An 18,169-nucleotide genomic window follows, 5' to 3' on the forward strand; every position below is an offset into this window, starting at 1 on the left:
AGAACAAAGGGTACAAAATGGATTACCGCCTTCTACTTTGAAATGGTCAGTAGGTTGGGAATTCTTTTACTCTTAGACTGCAGATTGATTTTGGCATCTTGGAATAAATACGAGGGTCACTACGAAAGTTTTGAGATGTGAAATAACTTACATACTTAAAATCAATTTAAGACTTACATTTTCTCAAAGTATTCACCATCACACTGTACACACTTTTGCATCCTCGAAAACCACTTTTGGAAGCAGTGTTGCCAGTCTTTTTCTTCAAGTGTTGAAAGTTCATTGTCGTAAGCCACTACAGCTTGTTCAGGGCTGCAAAATCTCTTCCCACGCATGCGATCTTTGATCCTGGGGAACAGAAAAAAATCAGATGGGGCCAGGTCAGGGCTATACGGCGGATGACTCATAAGTTTGACCTCCGTAGATTCTAAAAACTGAATTGTGATGTTGGTCGTGTGTGCGGACGCGTTGTCATGATGAAGCAGGATCCCACACAATCCCGAAGCTTCTGGAACACTTTTGTTAGGCAAACAGTGGTGTACCACTGAGCAGTAACAGTCCTTTGTTCTTCAAGTGGAACAGATGCAACATGGCCAGATTTGGAGAAGAAAATTGCGATCATCTTCTTCCCCACACTTGGCGGTCGTTTCACTTTCGTCGGTGGATTTTCGTCTGGAAAGATCCAAACTGTAGACTGGCGTTTATTTTCAGGGTCAAATTGATAGATCCAAGTCTCATCACCAGTAACAATGTCAGAGACGCGTCGAGAATTGTCTTCATCAAATCTTGCAAGCATTTCTTCACACCATTCCACACCCATGCGCTTCTGCTGTTCAGTCAAAGTGTGAGGCACCCAACGAAGGTTTCAACCTTCCTGAGTCGAAGATGATCATGAAGAATTTTTGTTACTGCTGGCGATCCAATGTTCACTGTAGATTCAATGTCCTTGAAAGTAGTTCGAGGATTTTCTCGAATCGTTTGTTCCACAGCGGCAATGTTTTCATCTGACACAGCTGTTGCCGGACGTCCAGCTCTCTCTTCATCTTTAAGCGATGTCCGACCTCTTCTGAATTCACCAAACCATCGAAAAATTGTAGCACGGGAAGGAGCAAGGTCCCCAAATGCCCCCTGCAAACGGTCAAGGCTTTGTGTCTCGTTCAAACCACTTTTGAAATCGTAAAGGATCATTGGAGTTCTCTTTCGAGCTCCATTCTAGACAGCCGAATACTGCTCACATCAACAAACAAGTGAAGGCGATACGGCCACGCCGATAAGCGAGGCGAGTTGAAACTTGCTTCGCTTCTTCGCTCTGGATACCACTACCGTACCCAATTGTTGGAATTCAAATACTGTGCCACAACAATGCGTATCGCAAAACTTTCGTAGTGGCCCTCGTACAACCAGTCTTGCCTGCCTTTTAACACAAAGTGAGGAAACCAAAAAAAAAAAAAAAAAAAAAACCTTCTGAGCAGAAGGTGCAGAGGAAGGATGAGTTCTAGCTTCATTGTTACATAGGTAATTGGCAGTTGATTTCCATTGTTTGCGGCATTGATAACAGCCTTTGTTGATCATTTTTTTCTTTGGCACAAAATATATTAACAATTTTTCTTTATTGTACACACACACAAGGTTCTGGAATAAAAAGCATTAAGCATTATGCTTTATGCTTTATTTCTGTAAATTATGCTTTATTATGATTATAAGATTAGCAAATTTTTATGCTTTATGATTGCCCTAATAATCATTTTATCATATTTATAGCTTTTTTTTAAACTATGAATCATGTAACAACAAAACAGTGTTTGAGATCTAACACGGGAGGGTCCCACAAGTTGCCGCTAAAATCTGATTGCCGCATAGCACATCTGATAGAGCATCATGAGAAATAAACATGAGCAAAATTTAAGGTGCTATGGACCATAAGGATAGGAGCTAGGGGGCTTCAAAATTTGAATATCCAAAAAATTATATCATGAAATTAAGTACGATTAAAGTAAATATCTTGGAAACCATTACAGCAATCAAAGCAAAAGTTGCACAATACAATGAGAACAAAATGTCCTATCGAAAACTACAACCAGTGTTGCCATAGGTGAAGCAGTGTTGCCAACTCAGCATAAACATATTTTATTTGAAATAGCACTATATACAAATGTGCACAGATTTGAAATGCACTATTATCACTAAATATAACAGTGAAGTGTAGTGGTACAGTGTTGCACACTATTGGAGCTACGTGTGCTGAAAATGTACAGTAGAGAAGTCTAATATGTGGCTACAAAGGGTAATAAATGAATGCATTAGAAACAAGTGAGGATTTCGTATTATACTTCTGTAGCCCCGATGAATAAGCAGACAACTCGCGAAAACAAAATGATACACGCGAGGAAAGAAACACTTGTTTTCTGATTCTGTAAACTGGTTTTCGCTTATCTTATCAATATTTGGATTGGAAGAGTAATTTCTTGGTTTCTGTCTTTCCTGTTAAGTGACATATTCTTTTATTTCCTTTCCTACATATGATTATGTTTGTACACTGCAATATTGCCATATTAACATTGGAAATATTTTATTACTACTTCATGTCGTTTTTAGTCGTCCAGGATAGCCGTGTGGTCTAGGTTAGAAAACCGACATATTAGGCATCGGAGGTTCCAACCCGCCTTGGACATGTTTTTGTTGTACTTTTCACCTTACATTTAATTGTTATATTCCTCTTTTATAGTGATGCGGATCCCACTTTACACTCCTATATAGCTTCGGAGCTGACACAGGAGGTAAAAATGATATTACTTAATTTCGTTTTTCAAATGCATCAATATTTTGTGACACTGCTGACATTTTGCTAAGTTATACTATCTGTGTTATGTATTTGAACTAAATTCATAGTATGAGACCCATATTCTTTTGTTACCATCCGTTGCCACATATCACAATTCTCCATTGTACATTTTAGCACAAGTAGCTCCAATAGTGTGCAACACTGTACCATTACACTTCGCTGTTATGTTTAGTGATAATAGTGCATTTTAAATCTGTGCACATTTGTATATAGTGCTATTTCAAATAAAATGTTTTATGCTGAGTTGGCAACACTGCTTCACCTATGGCAACACTGGTTATAGTTTTCGATAGGGCATTTTGTTGTCATTATATTGTGCAACTTTTGTTTTGATTACTTTAACGGTTTTCAAGATATTTACTTTAAACGTACTTAATTCCATGATATAATTTTTTGGATATTCAAATTTTGAAGCCCTGTAGCTCCTACCCTTCTGGTCTATAGCACCTTAAATTTTGTTCATGTTCATTTCTCATGATGCTCTATTAGATGTGCTATGCGGAAATCATATTTTAGCAACAACTTTTGGGACCCTCCCGTGTAAGACTTGAGTGAATTAGTGTTGCACACGAGTCTCGGGATATTTCTCGTCTCGTCTCGAAAACGAGAATGGTCACATTTCCTGTCTTGTCTCGAAATGTAGTTCTCGTCTCGTGAGCAATAGTATTTACAGAGGCGAGAAGACAAAGAAGTTAATGTCTTCATGCAGCAATTTCTGCCTTTGTCACAAGAAAATGACACAATTATCATCATCATAGGTATTCTACCATTATTGACAGGTCGTCACTTACTGCAACTAAGAAGCTTCCATGCTCCACGGTCTTCAGCCAACCTCTTCGTCTTTATGTACGATTTTTTCTGCTTTGATCCGTCCATCAATTGTAGCATCGTTCGCCCACTCCCCCTCTTTCCTAGCACCACACTCTCTAGCACGTCCCTCATGATACAGTTCCTTTTCGGCCAATGACCAAACCAATTTCTCCTCCTCTTTTCAATTATCGTACAACTAAAACTGTCCTTTCTCTTCACAGTTTCTAACGCCGTCTCATTCGTTTTCCGCTCGACTATTCTAATTATATCCATTCTTCTCTACACTCAAATTTTAAAAGTTTACAGTCTTTCTTCATCACTTTCGCGTAATATCGATGTTTCAACCCCACACAAAGCACTTTATGGATCTTTTCCTTAACTCTTTATTCAAGGTTACACAAAATAGACTTTTCTTCTTAGTACAGACTTCTTTCGCCATTCTAATCCTTACTTTTATTTCACGTTCGCACTTCACATCATAATTAATAATACCACCCATGGTATCGAAAACTAGTCATGGCTTGTAATAATTTCTAACAATTTTTTTTTTAAATAATTCCTTGCGTTATTAATAGTGTTGATTACCTGCACCACCGTTGTTTTACAAAGTCATTGATTTAAATGGGGAAGCATTTCCCCCCCTCTGAAACAAATAGGACTTTCAGTGTTCTGATTTTAATAGTTACTTTAAGTCTAATTGAATGCTCTTTGCTTCGTCAAAATGTATTTGCGATTAGGTGAATTTAACGTTAGTCAAATTAAATTCGACTTATAAATATTAAACTTACTGATAAAAGAATATAATTTTTACAAAGAAAGGGACATTTAAATAGATTTTTAGATGATGCCAGTAAAAGCAAAGCGTATGTTCTATGTACTTCGCTTTTGCCAAACTGAAAAACTACTGGATCTGTATTTCGAAGAAAGCTTTATTAGTGTCATCCTTGGAATTTCGAAAATTATCATAGGCTACCATATCGCTCACGAGAATTATCACCACGTAAGCATTCCAGAAATCTAATCAATGGCATAAAAAACGAAGAAAAGTATGTAAGAATAAATGATTTTTCTATTCTGAATTAACATGACAACGTTAAAATTCCGTTGTCAACCTTCGTCCTGTTTCTATTCCTTTGAATTAGTACTGTACGAGTTCATGGCATACATTTATATTATAAAGAAAGATGTTTATTTGTTTGTTCACGTTGATTTCGGAAACTACTCAGTTAACCTCCACAGTTTTTTTAAATTTTATTTTTAATTTTATCTGGATGATATAAGTTACCTATTATTATCATTTAATTCAACACAACTAACAGTAACAACAGTTGGTAACAACGGTTGCATTTACATGGAAAATTTTAAAATTGCTGTAAATACCTCTACATATTGTTTTTTAACAATTTGATGCGTGATATTTTGTACATGAATACTTATTGTTTCACAGAATATATTCAGTTCCACGAATTTTATAGTGATGAACTCAGGAGAGAGTTTTTGAATATCTGGGGCACAGTGGCTCAGTAGTAGAAGTTGTGAAGAGGGTCCCTAGTTAGATCCTAGGTCAGGTGAATTTGTGGTGGACAACATCATATCCGTGAGTTTCTCCGGATTTTTCCTGTTTTTTCCAACATTGTTATTCCAGCAAATCTTTCATTATTATTCACTTAATTATTCGCCTTCTTTAGCCTAAAGACACAATATCAGGAGGTTAAACGAGAAATTTCACTTCATTTCGTAAGCTATACTGTGAAATGTTCAAAACTAGAAACTCTTCAGCCCCCGCCAAGTGAACTTTGTGGTGGACAAACACCGTGTGCGTGGGTTTTCCCGGGATTCTCCCGTTTCCTCCCACTTTCTTCATTCCACCATTTCATTCATTACTCATCATCACCGTCTCCTTTAGCCTAACCGGCATAATTGTGGGACGTAAAAACTCAAAGATTTCAAAGATTTTCTAGTCAGATTTTCTTGTCAGGCAATGCAAATAAATAATGTGTTGCAGGTCTTGGTGGTGAAAATGCTGTCAATCATTGCACACATCACTTTGAAACAGTATCTACACTTTGACGAGGAGTTCGTGCTATCGCCTACGTATTAGATCTCTGAATTAGTTAAAGTTTATTTGTATCCAACATAAATGTGGTGTCCAAGTGGATAACACGTGTTTTCTGTAAGCTACCTCAAATGCATCCCCAGTCCGGGTACTGTACTTAGGATGAAATACCCAACTGAAGGTTCAGAACCCACTTTCAGCTATAGGTTCCCATCTGATATACTCAGTGTTAACAACGGACATAAAAATTCAACCCTATCATTCTTATTCATTCTAGTATGTTTTGCTAATTCAAGAGAAAAAAAAATTGATAGTATCGCACTAACTAACCACTGTAATGCACTAATTAATCGAGCTTCCATTACTAACAGAAACCATTAGAAAATTTTCTAAGTAAATATGTTGTCCAAGTCTGAGATTGAACTCAGGGCCTTCCGAATACAAAGTGCATTTATTTTTCAAAGAAAGACTCTTCATAAAATCTTCTCAGTTTCCAATTATAAAATTTGTAAGCTGAATAACAGTTACTTTACAAAATCATTATTTCAAGTCTTTAGCGTTGCACCTGCATGTTAAAACAATATACATATTTTACATGTATTCTGTCCTTGCTTTACTAAAATAAAACATCAGTCTGACATTTTCTGGAGGCGCCTTTTTGCAGAAATACTCATGATACATCTTTTTCTTCTCTCTCTATGAACTGTAACTACTATTAATAATAGATGCAATACGAGAAAGCTGATCGGGTGTCTGCTCTCCAGTTGTGGGAGGAATCAATCATTTCAAGAACACTTGTATTATTAATTTGAGAAAGAAGAAAGGAAAAGTTTCTCTGCTACCTCGACATAGATTTACAAAGTTTTAAGATTGAATGTAGGGCAGAATATAAAGGTCAAAATTTGCTTGCTTTTGTCTGAATTTATTTACTATCACATAAGACCAGAAGTGTTTCTTAATCTTTTTATTGCACCTTTGTATTTCCATTATCAGGATATATATATTGTATTTCCATTATTAGGATACCTGTTCTTAAATGTATCAATTAGACTTTCAAAATATCACAGATCAAATTACTCCTACCTTTACCTATCCCACATTACTACTACTATTAAATCATAGAAGGTGAAACCATCGTTTCTAGAGATTTTTTTTTTTTTAAAAAGTGGAAATGTGGTCTCTTTTATAGGCTTTTTAGAAAAGGTGTTATACACAATAAGCATACATTTTTCAATGATCAAAAACATATTATGTAAAAACTTCTCAGTAACTAGATCATTATAGTTTCATAGTGGAAAAAGAATTATATATTCTTGCTTATGGTCCAAGAAATCTATGAATGTTAATCTGATAAAATCAGATCAGATTAACTGTAATATAATGGAAAATATTACAGTTAGTCTCATATTTTGCAAAATTAAAACATTATTTAGGAACATCAAACTCTAGAGTACCACTTTCAAACAATGAGAAACAAATCACAGCAACCGTTTGCAACATTTGTACAGAATTGTGCAGCAACAACTTCCGTTTCTGCCATAACAATTACAAAATTATAGCAAATTGAAAATGAGGGTTCTATCTTGACCTCGAAGTTAGAACCACTACCATTTAAAAAAAAACTGTTTGCCTTAATTTTCAGTCAAATTGCACAGACAAATGATTTTAACCAGTGCATCTTCATTTCTGCTGGATTGTGAAAGGGGAAAAAAAAAATCTCTTTTGAAAGCAAGAATCCTTCAATAGTTCGTTTAAATACTTTGTGCATTAGCAAGATGGAGCAAACTAAATGAAATCTTTAAGTTTTACGCCCCACGGTTATGCCGGTTAGACTAAAGGAGACAGTGATAATGAGAGATGAGTGAAATGGTGGAATGAAGAAAGTGGAAGGAAACGGAAGAACCCCGAGAAAACCCACGAGCACGGTGTTTGTCCACCACAAAGTCCACACGGTGGGAGCTGGGATCGAATGGAGCAAACAATATTATTTAATATATTTACAAGTCTTACATGTACTATATTTGTCTTATGAAACATTTTATTAATTTTATGCAAATCAAGTCAAAAATACTTCTACTATAGGCTCAAGTTGATTAGCTCAGAGGAATATTATCGGTTAATTTTTGAGAAAAAACTCAACTCCACTTTTCGAATTTTAGTTAACAACTTTGCAATTTAAGAAGACAATTAAGATCAAATATGTAGAAAGTGAACAAAATGACGTCTTCTCACTATTACGGAAAATTACAATATAAGACATTGGGGTCAATATGACCCCAAGGTCTGATGTGTTACCTTTTTATTTAACAGCGTTACTTAAAACAATTAACCCTTAATATTTGGATTAAAAAACTAGACTAGGTCCAGGAATTCAAAAATAATGAGTAACCGCAAACATCGTGCAAAAGTAAAATAAAATAATAGCAAATACTAAACATTGGGGTCAATATGACCCCAAGGTCTGATGTTTTACCTTTTTATTTAACAACGTTATTTAAAATAATTAACTTTTAATTTTTGGGTTATGAAAGAACTAGACTAGGTCGAGGAATACTAAAATAATCAGTAACCGAAAACAAAGTACAATGAAATTATTTAAGAAATGTGTCTGACCCCAAGACAATAGGAGGGTTAAGACGTCATAAATTGCGCCTGGCCTATAAGAAAAGGTTAGGAGACAGTTATTAATAGCATTTTGTAGGCAATACCTAATTCACTTTCTTCATTGTCTAAGTTTTCCAATAAAACTCATAAAAGTGGAGGTGAGCTAGTCAAGAGCCTTGTGGTACCATCACATTTGTTACTTGGGATGAACTAAGGAAATGTCATGAGGATGGCGGACACCGGGAATCGAGTCCTGAATATATACTCTCATCAAATTGGGACCTCGCTCTGCTGGGTTCAAGTTCAGATTAGTGATGTAGGTTCGTACGGTTAAGAAAAGGCAATGAACTTGAGATATGTTTTTCACGAAACCTAACAGAATAATTATGAAGTTGATTTTAAAAAAACATTTAAAACGCGTTCTACTTTCTCCAGATACTAAGGAGTGAGTCTTCGTCTCTTACTTAGCATTCATTATGACTGTAGCAACTGCAAGAGAATATTCTTTTATGTCGTATTTAGTTAAGTCTTTTGTGTACTAAATAGGCAAAGCAAACTCATAACAAACAGTTTCAAACTTTCTAGCACATTCCTGTTCTCATTGCGTATGAAAATTAGCTTTCTCTCCTCCCAGTTTAACCTGCATGGATTTATCCAATGTCCTACATTCATATCTCAACATATAAACGTATACTTGCAGATAACAATATACTATATAATCTATCTAGATCATTATATATGCACCTCAACCACAAACATATCTATGGAGACTGAATTTTTAAGATTTTTTTAAAAAAATAAGCACTTGTAAAACAACACATGCAAATCTTGTGCAACTTACACATAATAACCTTATTGTTAGTAACGTTGCCGAATAGTTCAATAGAATGACAGGCAAAGTTCGAATCTTCCTTAAGTATATTAAGCTTAGTACGATTTAATTTTGTTGTTGGGTTCGGTTTGAGTTTAGTGTCCCATTCAGCAGCATTGCCATATGAGACGTGGACCTACAGCTTAATGTGGGCTCTGAACCACTTGAGCTGCCGTCAGGAATCGAACCCGTCCTGCTACGTCAGAGGCGCGTACGCTATCGATGTAGTCGCGAGAGCTTTAAATTTGTCCGTTTTTATTATTATTATTATTATTATTATTATTATTATTATTATTATTATTATTATTATTATTATTATTATTATTTGGGGGGGAGGGGAGTCTGTTTTTCGAAGCGTATTCCACTATGACGCCCAAATTTATTGCAAATGTTCTAGTTTCTACTAAGTATGTATGCTCATTGAAGAGTTTCCCTCTGATGCTATTTTATTGCATATTGAATAAACAAGTTAAAAAGAGTAAAGAATAGTCGAAAACACGGAACACGCAAAAAATAATGTTCACAATTGCCATGTGATGTTATGAAAATTTTAAAGTGTTTTTCTACTTGATCTTAAATAGTTTTGAAGACAATCTTAACAAGATGATATAGCCCAGTGGTCCTCAACCGATGTGTCACGACACATTGGTGTGTCACGCAGTTCCCTAAGGTATGCCGCAAAATTTTAGAATTTAAAAATCACGAAGAATTTAATAATAATAATTATAATTAGTTAAAATCGAGACAGACTATACAGTCAACACCTCCAGCGGTAGCAATAATGCTCAGTGTTGTATAGAGCCATTATAAAAACTAATCGGTTTCACTATTACGAGGGGACTCCGAAAATAAGTTTCCCCCAGGAAAGCGAACAGCCTTGCCCATCCGCCATAATGTCCTGATCTAGCACCCAGTGACTTCCGTCTGTTTCCGGCTTTGAAGAAGACTCTCGGCGGCAGGCGCTTTGGAAGCAATGCTGAAGTCACAGAAGAGACTGTTCGACACTTCTTCCGTATGCAGAACCCTAAATTTTTCTTGGAAGAGTTTTTAAAGCTTATAAGCTAGTGTGGCAAATGTCTCAATGTACGTAGTACTCATGTGGAAAAATAAAGTTACGTCTGATCTTTAATGTCACATGGAATTTTGGTCTTGCATTCCCACCTCTGTCCACAGTCGTCTGGGGAAACATATTTTCGGACTCCCGATCGTATAATAGATATTATTATTATTATTGAGTTGAGTTGACTTTGAGTTTTACGTCCCGTTCAGCAGCGAGGCTATATGAGACGTGGACCTACTGATTAACGTGGAATCCGAACCACATGAGCTCCCGCCGGGAATCGAACCCGGGCCTCCCACGCCAAAGGCGCGTACGCTAACCGCTTAGCCACGGAGGAGCTCATTATTATTATTATTATTATTATTATTATTATTATTATTATTATTATTATTATTATTATTATTATTATTATTATTATTATTATTAATAATAGTAATAATAATAATAATAATAATAATAATAATAATAATAAACTTTATTTTTACGAGCTGAGAACAGCTAAAATACAGCACTTTGTCTTATTCTACTTTATTTTAGCAATGACTATATGGTATACAAGTGATAAAATTATGGTTACATCTGTAACATAAATTATTAATAATAAAAACACTGACAGTGTAGTGTACGTCAATTATTAAAACAAAGAAGTTTCAAAAATTAAAAGCAAAAAAATAAAAACTACTAAGTTATATTTAAAATTCTAAAATAAAGTCATATTTTAAGATATACATTCATTATAGCTTTCTAAAATTCTACAGATTAAAATATGTTTTCTATTATGCGGTTGCAATAAAATTTTTACCCTTGTACCATATGTTGGAACTTTAAAATCAACATTTTTAAAAATATATTCTGAGGTATATTGGTTGTCAAGTAACTTTTCTACAAATACAGATTCAATCAATTTTCTCCTATAATAATAATAATAATAATAATAATAATAATAATAATAATAATAATAATAATAATAATAATAATAATAATAATAATATCAAACAAGTGTGTCGCGATGTCTCGAATGTTCAGTAAAGTGTGTCATCAGTCAAAAAAGGTTGAGAACCCCTGATATAGCCTACCTAGTATGGCATGAGTTGATTTAAAAAAATAATAATAAATAAAATTTTTAAAAAATAAAATTGACAAGGGCACGTGTGCTTGCAGAAAGAGTTTTTGTACCAGGAATTTTTAAATTCTCTATATACTTCTGTATACTTAGAATTTATAAATTTCTATCGCTTCAAAACAATTCTTATTTGAATGGCAAATCTTGAGTTAAAATGTGCAGCGTGTTTTTCTTTTACCTGGCTTCAAAAAATATGGAGAAATTTCTCAGTGCTTCGACTGGCATGTATATAATTATTATGGATATATTGTATGTATATTATAGATACGAGGGGTGTTGGGAAAGTCATGTCTATGGCGGGCTAACAAGAAAATTAATGAGCTGAGGAAAAAAAACAACATTATTTTACAATGTAATCACCTTCCAGTTCTATACATCGTCTCCATTTTGTTCCAAGTGACTGAATGCCTTCAACATAAAAAGATTTCTCCTTGGAATCAAAGAACTGAATCACATCTTCCATTACCTGCTTGTTGCTTGAAAATCGTTGGCCCCTGAGGTATTTTTTTCAAATGACGAAACAGATAATAATCACTTGGAGCTAGGTCAGGACTGTAGGGTGGGTGGAAAAGTTCAGTCATTCCCTGTTCTGTGATAGCAGCCTGCGCAAGATGGGGTGTGTGTTCAGACGCAGTCATGAAGAAGCAAAATTCAACGATTTGCACCTCCGCGTCGTTTATTCTGAACTGCTCGACGTAAATATTCATTTTTTTTTTTTTTGTAAGTAGTCCCTGTGATCGTGTGTTCCTTTGGTATAGCTTCAAGCAAAAGAATTCCTTCCCTGTCCCAGAAAACAGTTACCATACCTTGCCAGCCGATTTCTTTGCCCTGAATTTTCTTTTTCTTTCTTTTCTTTTTTGAGTTGGTGACCCTTGATGCTTCCACTGAATGAACTCTTGTTTACATTCTGGATCATACCAGTGAGCCCATGTTTCATCCCCTGTTACTACATGCTGGTAGAAGTAGTTATCTCCTTCCATAAAACCCAAATTTCCCTGACATATTTGCACCCAAGCTTGCTTCTGAAAAACGTTCAAATTGTGATGGACCCATCTGGAACAGACCTTTGTGAGCCGAAAGTGTTGGTGTAGAATATGCCAAACACTATGAATATCAATCCTTACTTCCTCCGCTTTTTCTCTAATTCTTTTTCGTTGATCGAACATTACCAATTTTTGTACAATTTCCACGATTTAAGGTGAACTTGTTGTTTTTGGTCAACCACTACTAGGCTCATCTTCGACGTTTGTTTTACCACGCTTAAACCACCGTGTTATCTGCTGGTCGACAGAGCATCATCACTATACATTTCCACCAAGTTTTGATGAATTTCATTAACACTGACGCCCTTACGAAAGAAAAACCGAATCACATTTGTCTTTGTTCTAAATTAGTATTTTCTGGGTTTTGCTCAACTTGTGCACTTGTGGAGGCTCTGGTGACCCGGTCTCTTGACATTTTCCCTTGAAATCTTGTCTACCTTCTTAAATATGTTTGTTCTTTATGGCCAAATTGCTTTCACTCACCTAAAAGAGAAAATAGAGGTAATTAGACATGACTTTCCAAACACCCAGTGGCGTATTTACGGTTTTGCTTGGGGGAAGGGGGGCTTGGCTAACTTTGTTCCTGGAAATGTGAAAATTCTGCAAGATATTTCGTTTACTTTAATATAGTAAATACAATTTCGGGGGGACCTTAAGCCCGGAAGCTTCCCCCTTAAATACGCCACTGCTAACACAACTCGTATATTCATTCGCAGTGCCGGATTTAAGTTTGATGGGGCCCTAATCTATTGAAAGGGGCCTTTATACGTTAAATTTTCTTTCTCAGAGACAAAAACTCGCAGCTTTTTAGGTTTGAATATGTGCTATATGCTAATTTATGGATCTAATGGTTATCTAAATGGAAACAAGGGCCCATTACAAGCACGACTGGGAAACGGGAGCTCCATTATAAGCGGGGCCTCATTACAAGTGGGAATGAGAAATAGAGTCCTATTACTTGCTTCATAAAAGCCTAGTACAGTGGTTCTCAAATTTGTCGTTACTGCGACCCACATTAAATAATAAAAAGTATTTGTAAATTATTCATTGTAGCTTTGGAAAATTCAAGATTACTAATAAAACTCCAACTGACCAAAACAGTACATATATTTTAAGATTATATATTTGTGTTACAGTTTCGGCTATCTAACACAAATATATGGCTATGTTACATAGCCGAAACTGTAACACAAATATATAATCTTAAAATATATGTACTGTTTTGGTCAGTTGGAGTTTCATTAGTAAAAAGTATTTCTGGCCCACCTACTTTTATTCAAATTCACATTGACATTTTACGAAATGCAGGTGTATTGCAAAGCAGTTTAATTTTGTAAATGATATCTCTAATTCCAGTTCGTTCAATAACAGTCCGTAAAAGTAATTAACATGAAATTTATTTGGGGATCTTGTGAACATCCCGAGCGACCACGAATGTTACAAAGTAGAGTTCGATGCTTAAATTTTAATAAATCCAAATTTAGTTGGTTTCTTTTCTATGTCTATTGTACTGTAAATATCTCACTTCCAAACTAAATTGTAATGTAAATTTATAAATGTAGTGGTCCAGTCGTTTAGAGCAGTGCTATTCAACTTTTTTTTTTCTCGCGTACCCGTAGACACAGTTCGCCATTTAATTGTGTACCCCTGAAGCTGTTTTAAAAAATTAAATCGAAATGAACTTATTAAAATTAATTCTCATCTTTTGTTGATTAAAAAGAGGGAGAAACAGAGACCCAATAAAAGGACAATCAGCATGCCAATCAGAAGACTATTTAATTGGAAGAACCCAGTGCTGTGAATCCTCATCTCAATATGTGAGTGGCTCGAGCAATGAGAATGGTAAGTCCCACTTCGGTGAAATTGAATTATTAGGTAGAACGTGTTGGGATCAGACCACAGAGCAGAACAGAACGTTATTTTTTATTATATAGTATATGGTTTGGTCAGAATTTGTCTTTTATTGTATACAAGAAATTATAAACCTAGAATGAATGGCATTCAGCATAAAGTAATACAATTAGCTCTAAAAAGAATAAAACAATTATTAAAAAGCGTTAGGAAGCTACTATTATGAATAAAATAATTTGAAGCCTATCCCAAGCAAAATAAACCAATCCTTATTGTAAAACTATATAATCTGAATGATACTTTATTAGACGTTAATTTATTTGGCCGGGCGGGCACAGACTTCATAGTTATTTCTTTTTTAAAATTTACTTCCTGCTTTTTAGTGCTTCTTTTATAAGTAGTATGGGTGTCATCGTTAGAAAAAGGATACAATACATACGATCTGCTAGTCAATAGTGTTATTTTTCTACAATATACAACACATACATAAGTAAATTTCTCTCAGCAAAATAAAAAACTGTGAAATTATTGTTGGCAACGAATGACATTATTTTTAGCGCCATTTCTATCTATTTTCTCGAAAACTACGCATGAGGTTTTACGCTCACGCAAATAATTTTGTTCGGCTCAACATGATCTATCTATTGGTCTTATTTTTTAGGAAAATATTCACTAAACGATAAAAATGTTGTACGAGAATCATTTTCTGTGCTTTTTAGCATATTTTAAAGTATATTATTATTGTTGTTGTTAAAGGAAATTTATTTTTTTCTGATAATTTTACGAGATTGCACTGTATTCAATCTATTTTGAAACATCTAAAACAAATTTTCTGCTTAAAATCTTTGAAAACCGTTGAAAGAGCAAGAATTGAATTATAATACAGTTCTTTCAGTAAAGAAACGGAGATGGAACAGACCGTCTCTTTTCATTTGAAGTATTCGAAGACAATCGCTCTTCTCGTAGCACCTGCAAACACTTCGAATTCATTTATTTTTGTTTCCACTTGACAACAAACAGAGGGCTATACATTTTTCCGGAATTCTGTCTTCTTCTCCTGTTTGTCTAAAATGAAAACGTTCTGAGGACTCGTTTTTATTGCTTTTATACTTTTCTATAATAGGCTCTTTCACTGCCACATCCCAGCGAATATATACAGATAATTATCAAAATAATGGAAGCACCGTATCAAAGTACAACTTATCTGATTAATGCGGCGACGGACTACATGTAGAATGTAGTACGGTTTGTATTCGTAAGAGAGATGAAATTGACTCGTCAGTTGTTTCCAGAGGAATAATTCACCATGCTTCGGTGCATTTTATCTTTATCATTCATCTCATTATCACTGTTTCTCTTAGCCTTGGAGCATGGGATGTTAAACCCCCAAAGAAGAAGAAAGAAAGAAAAAGTATTCAATATAAAACATTCTTTGTCTATTTCCTTTGAATACTCTCTGTATCTTATTCAAGATAACACAAAGATAACCCTTTGAGCATCAATCTAATAAATAAAGTAACTGTTATCCCAGTCATTTAATGTATAAAAAAAACTTCCATATATCCAACAATTGCATTATATGCATCAGTGGCGAGGCGTGACACTTTGATGATTGTTACAGGTTGTTGATATTACAAGTATCTCTAGTTTCAATATCAGAAAATCTAGTACTTTTTTCTTTCCCATATCAACCATTTCAAACTATAGGCATTGCATTTGGCATAGGCATTTGCAATCATTTTTTTAAGGGGAAGGGGGTCAAATCTCACTTCATTTACCTTGATCTTTTTGAAAAGTGTGGCTCTTCAGGTTCTTCAATTTTTTCTTAAATATAATCGAATTGAACAAGATTTCTTATCTTGATCCTACAACATAAAACAGTTCAAGTAAAAAATTGAAGTCGAAACTTTGAAGGGTTAGATAGAATTTCGCTGCACGAACCCTGGTTTGAGAATCCCATTCGTCGATGTTTTCGTCATGGATTTAAAGAGTCCCAACAGTTCATCTTTAAAGCTGCAAAACACATCATTTATCCTACTTCTATAGTTCCACCTTGTGTTTGAGGCTGTTGGGTTACTTTAGTTGACTACATAGTCCAAAGCATCTGTTCTTTTTGAAGACTTCGAGTAAAAAGAAGCAAGTCACGACATAGTTTTCTTAAAAAAAAAAAAAAAAAAAAAAAACTTACACCCTTTTGTACAGTCAACGGACTTTTCTAAAATTAAATTAAACCTATGGGCATAACAATGAAAAAAAAAAAATATTTCTGTATATCTTTGTTTAACAAGAGGTTGCTGCAGCTTCCTATCTCACCAACCATAACCGATGCTCCATCGTAGGTTTGAGCAAGTTTTCCGTGTTGAAAATTAGTCAGAGTCAAACACAATTTGGGACAGGCAAACTACGGTATGATGAAGACTATAGCACAGTTCTTTTTCAACACATCAAACTGCATCGAAATGCAAATTCAACTAGTAGGCTAGAGCTGGAAATTTGTTGAATCGAAAGAATTCTTTACTAAATTAAAAACAAAATATTTTCAACTTAATTAGCATAAATCCTAAATAATAATAAGTATTCTAATTAGAAGGAGCGCCGGGAAATGTCTTTATTTCTCTCTAATTATCATTACTATTCCCCCTTGCTCTTGAAACAGTTCACATATACCACAATGTGTTTCATCGATGGGCATTCTTGTATATTTACCGACACTCTTCACAGACTGACAATATCTTTGCTCTTTCAGGCACGTGACAGCTACCACCTAACTTTCTTCTACCGTTTAAACAGAAATAAAATCTTAATAATAATAATAATAATAATAATAATAATAATAATAATAATAATAATAATAATAATAATAATGCATTCCCATAGCTCAAATTAACAGTCAGTAAGAAACTTTATTTTGAATCAAAGCAAACCTATATTAAATTTGTTTGTTAGAATATCCTATGGAATATATTCTTCTTGTTCTCTGTTGGTATATTATTCAAATTTAAAGGTAACGTATTAACACACAAAGGCATACGAAAACGATATTTTAAAATATAAATAATACACTTTGGAATATATAGTCTCACAGTAACAGGTGTTCAATGCTATTACTATGAAAAACCTGCTACTTATATTTATCTGAAATTGTATACTGTTAAGACAATGAAATAATCTTACAAATACGGAAATTACAGCCAAGTCTCCGTTCATAGAATGGGAAAGCAAACGAAACAGTATAATACAATCACTGCCAGCTCGATCTTCTATAGCGAGAGGAGATCGAGTAGAATAAACATGCTGATAATATTCTAGATTCTTCCTGTTTTGACAGGGAATGTTCTTATTTTTTCCTGATCCACTCAGCCGAACGGTAAGATAAGGACCATTCCGAAAGTCCAAATACGAGTGCACAGGATGCTTCTCGCTGGCACGCTGAAAGGTGCTTCTGAAGTGAATGACCGCTATCGGGGTTCTCGTTACCTCTGAAATCTGCGGTATCAACAATAGTATGTTCCTATTTGGTGCTGGCATATTGCGTTCATTCAAATTGTAAGTGCGGCATAGGCCGTCCGAACTTATAAAAAAGAGAGAATTCCATGTTGATGAAATTTAGAGACATATGAAAACAAGGGAAAACTGTCGTATTTTCCCGTAACAGCGGTAAGATGCACTATGCATGTAGTGATATGCATGTAATACAGATACAAATATCAAAAATAAAAGTTCTATACGTCCACTGATATAAATTGACACTTAATTTTTCAGTTGGTGCTCACGCTTTGGTACTCATATCATAAATGATTTCTAGTTTTTCCGTCCCAGGATTATGCCCTATAGGCTAGAGGACACAGGTAATTAACGAAAGTAAATCATTATGACAGAATTGGTGAAGTAATAATGTGGAAGGGAAAA

This window comes from Thermobia domestica, chromosome 13 (genome assembly GCF_964235325.1).
Source record: "Thermobia domestica chromosome 13, izTheDome1.hap1.1, whole genome shotgun sequence".
In the NCBI taxonomy this organism is placed as follows: Eukaryota; Metazoa; Arthropoda; class Insecta; order Zygentoma; family Lepismatidae; genus Thermobia; species Thermobia domestica.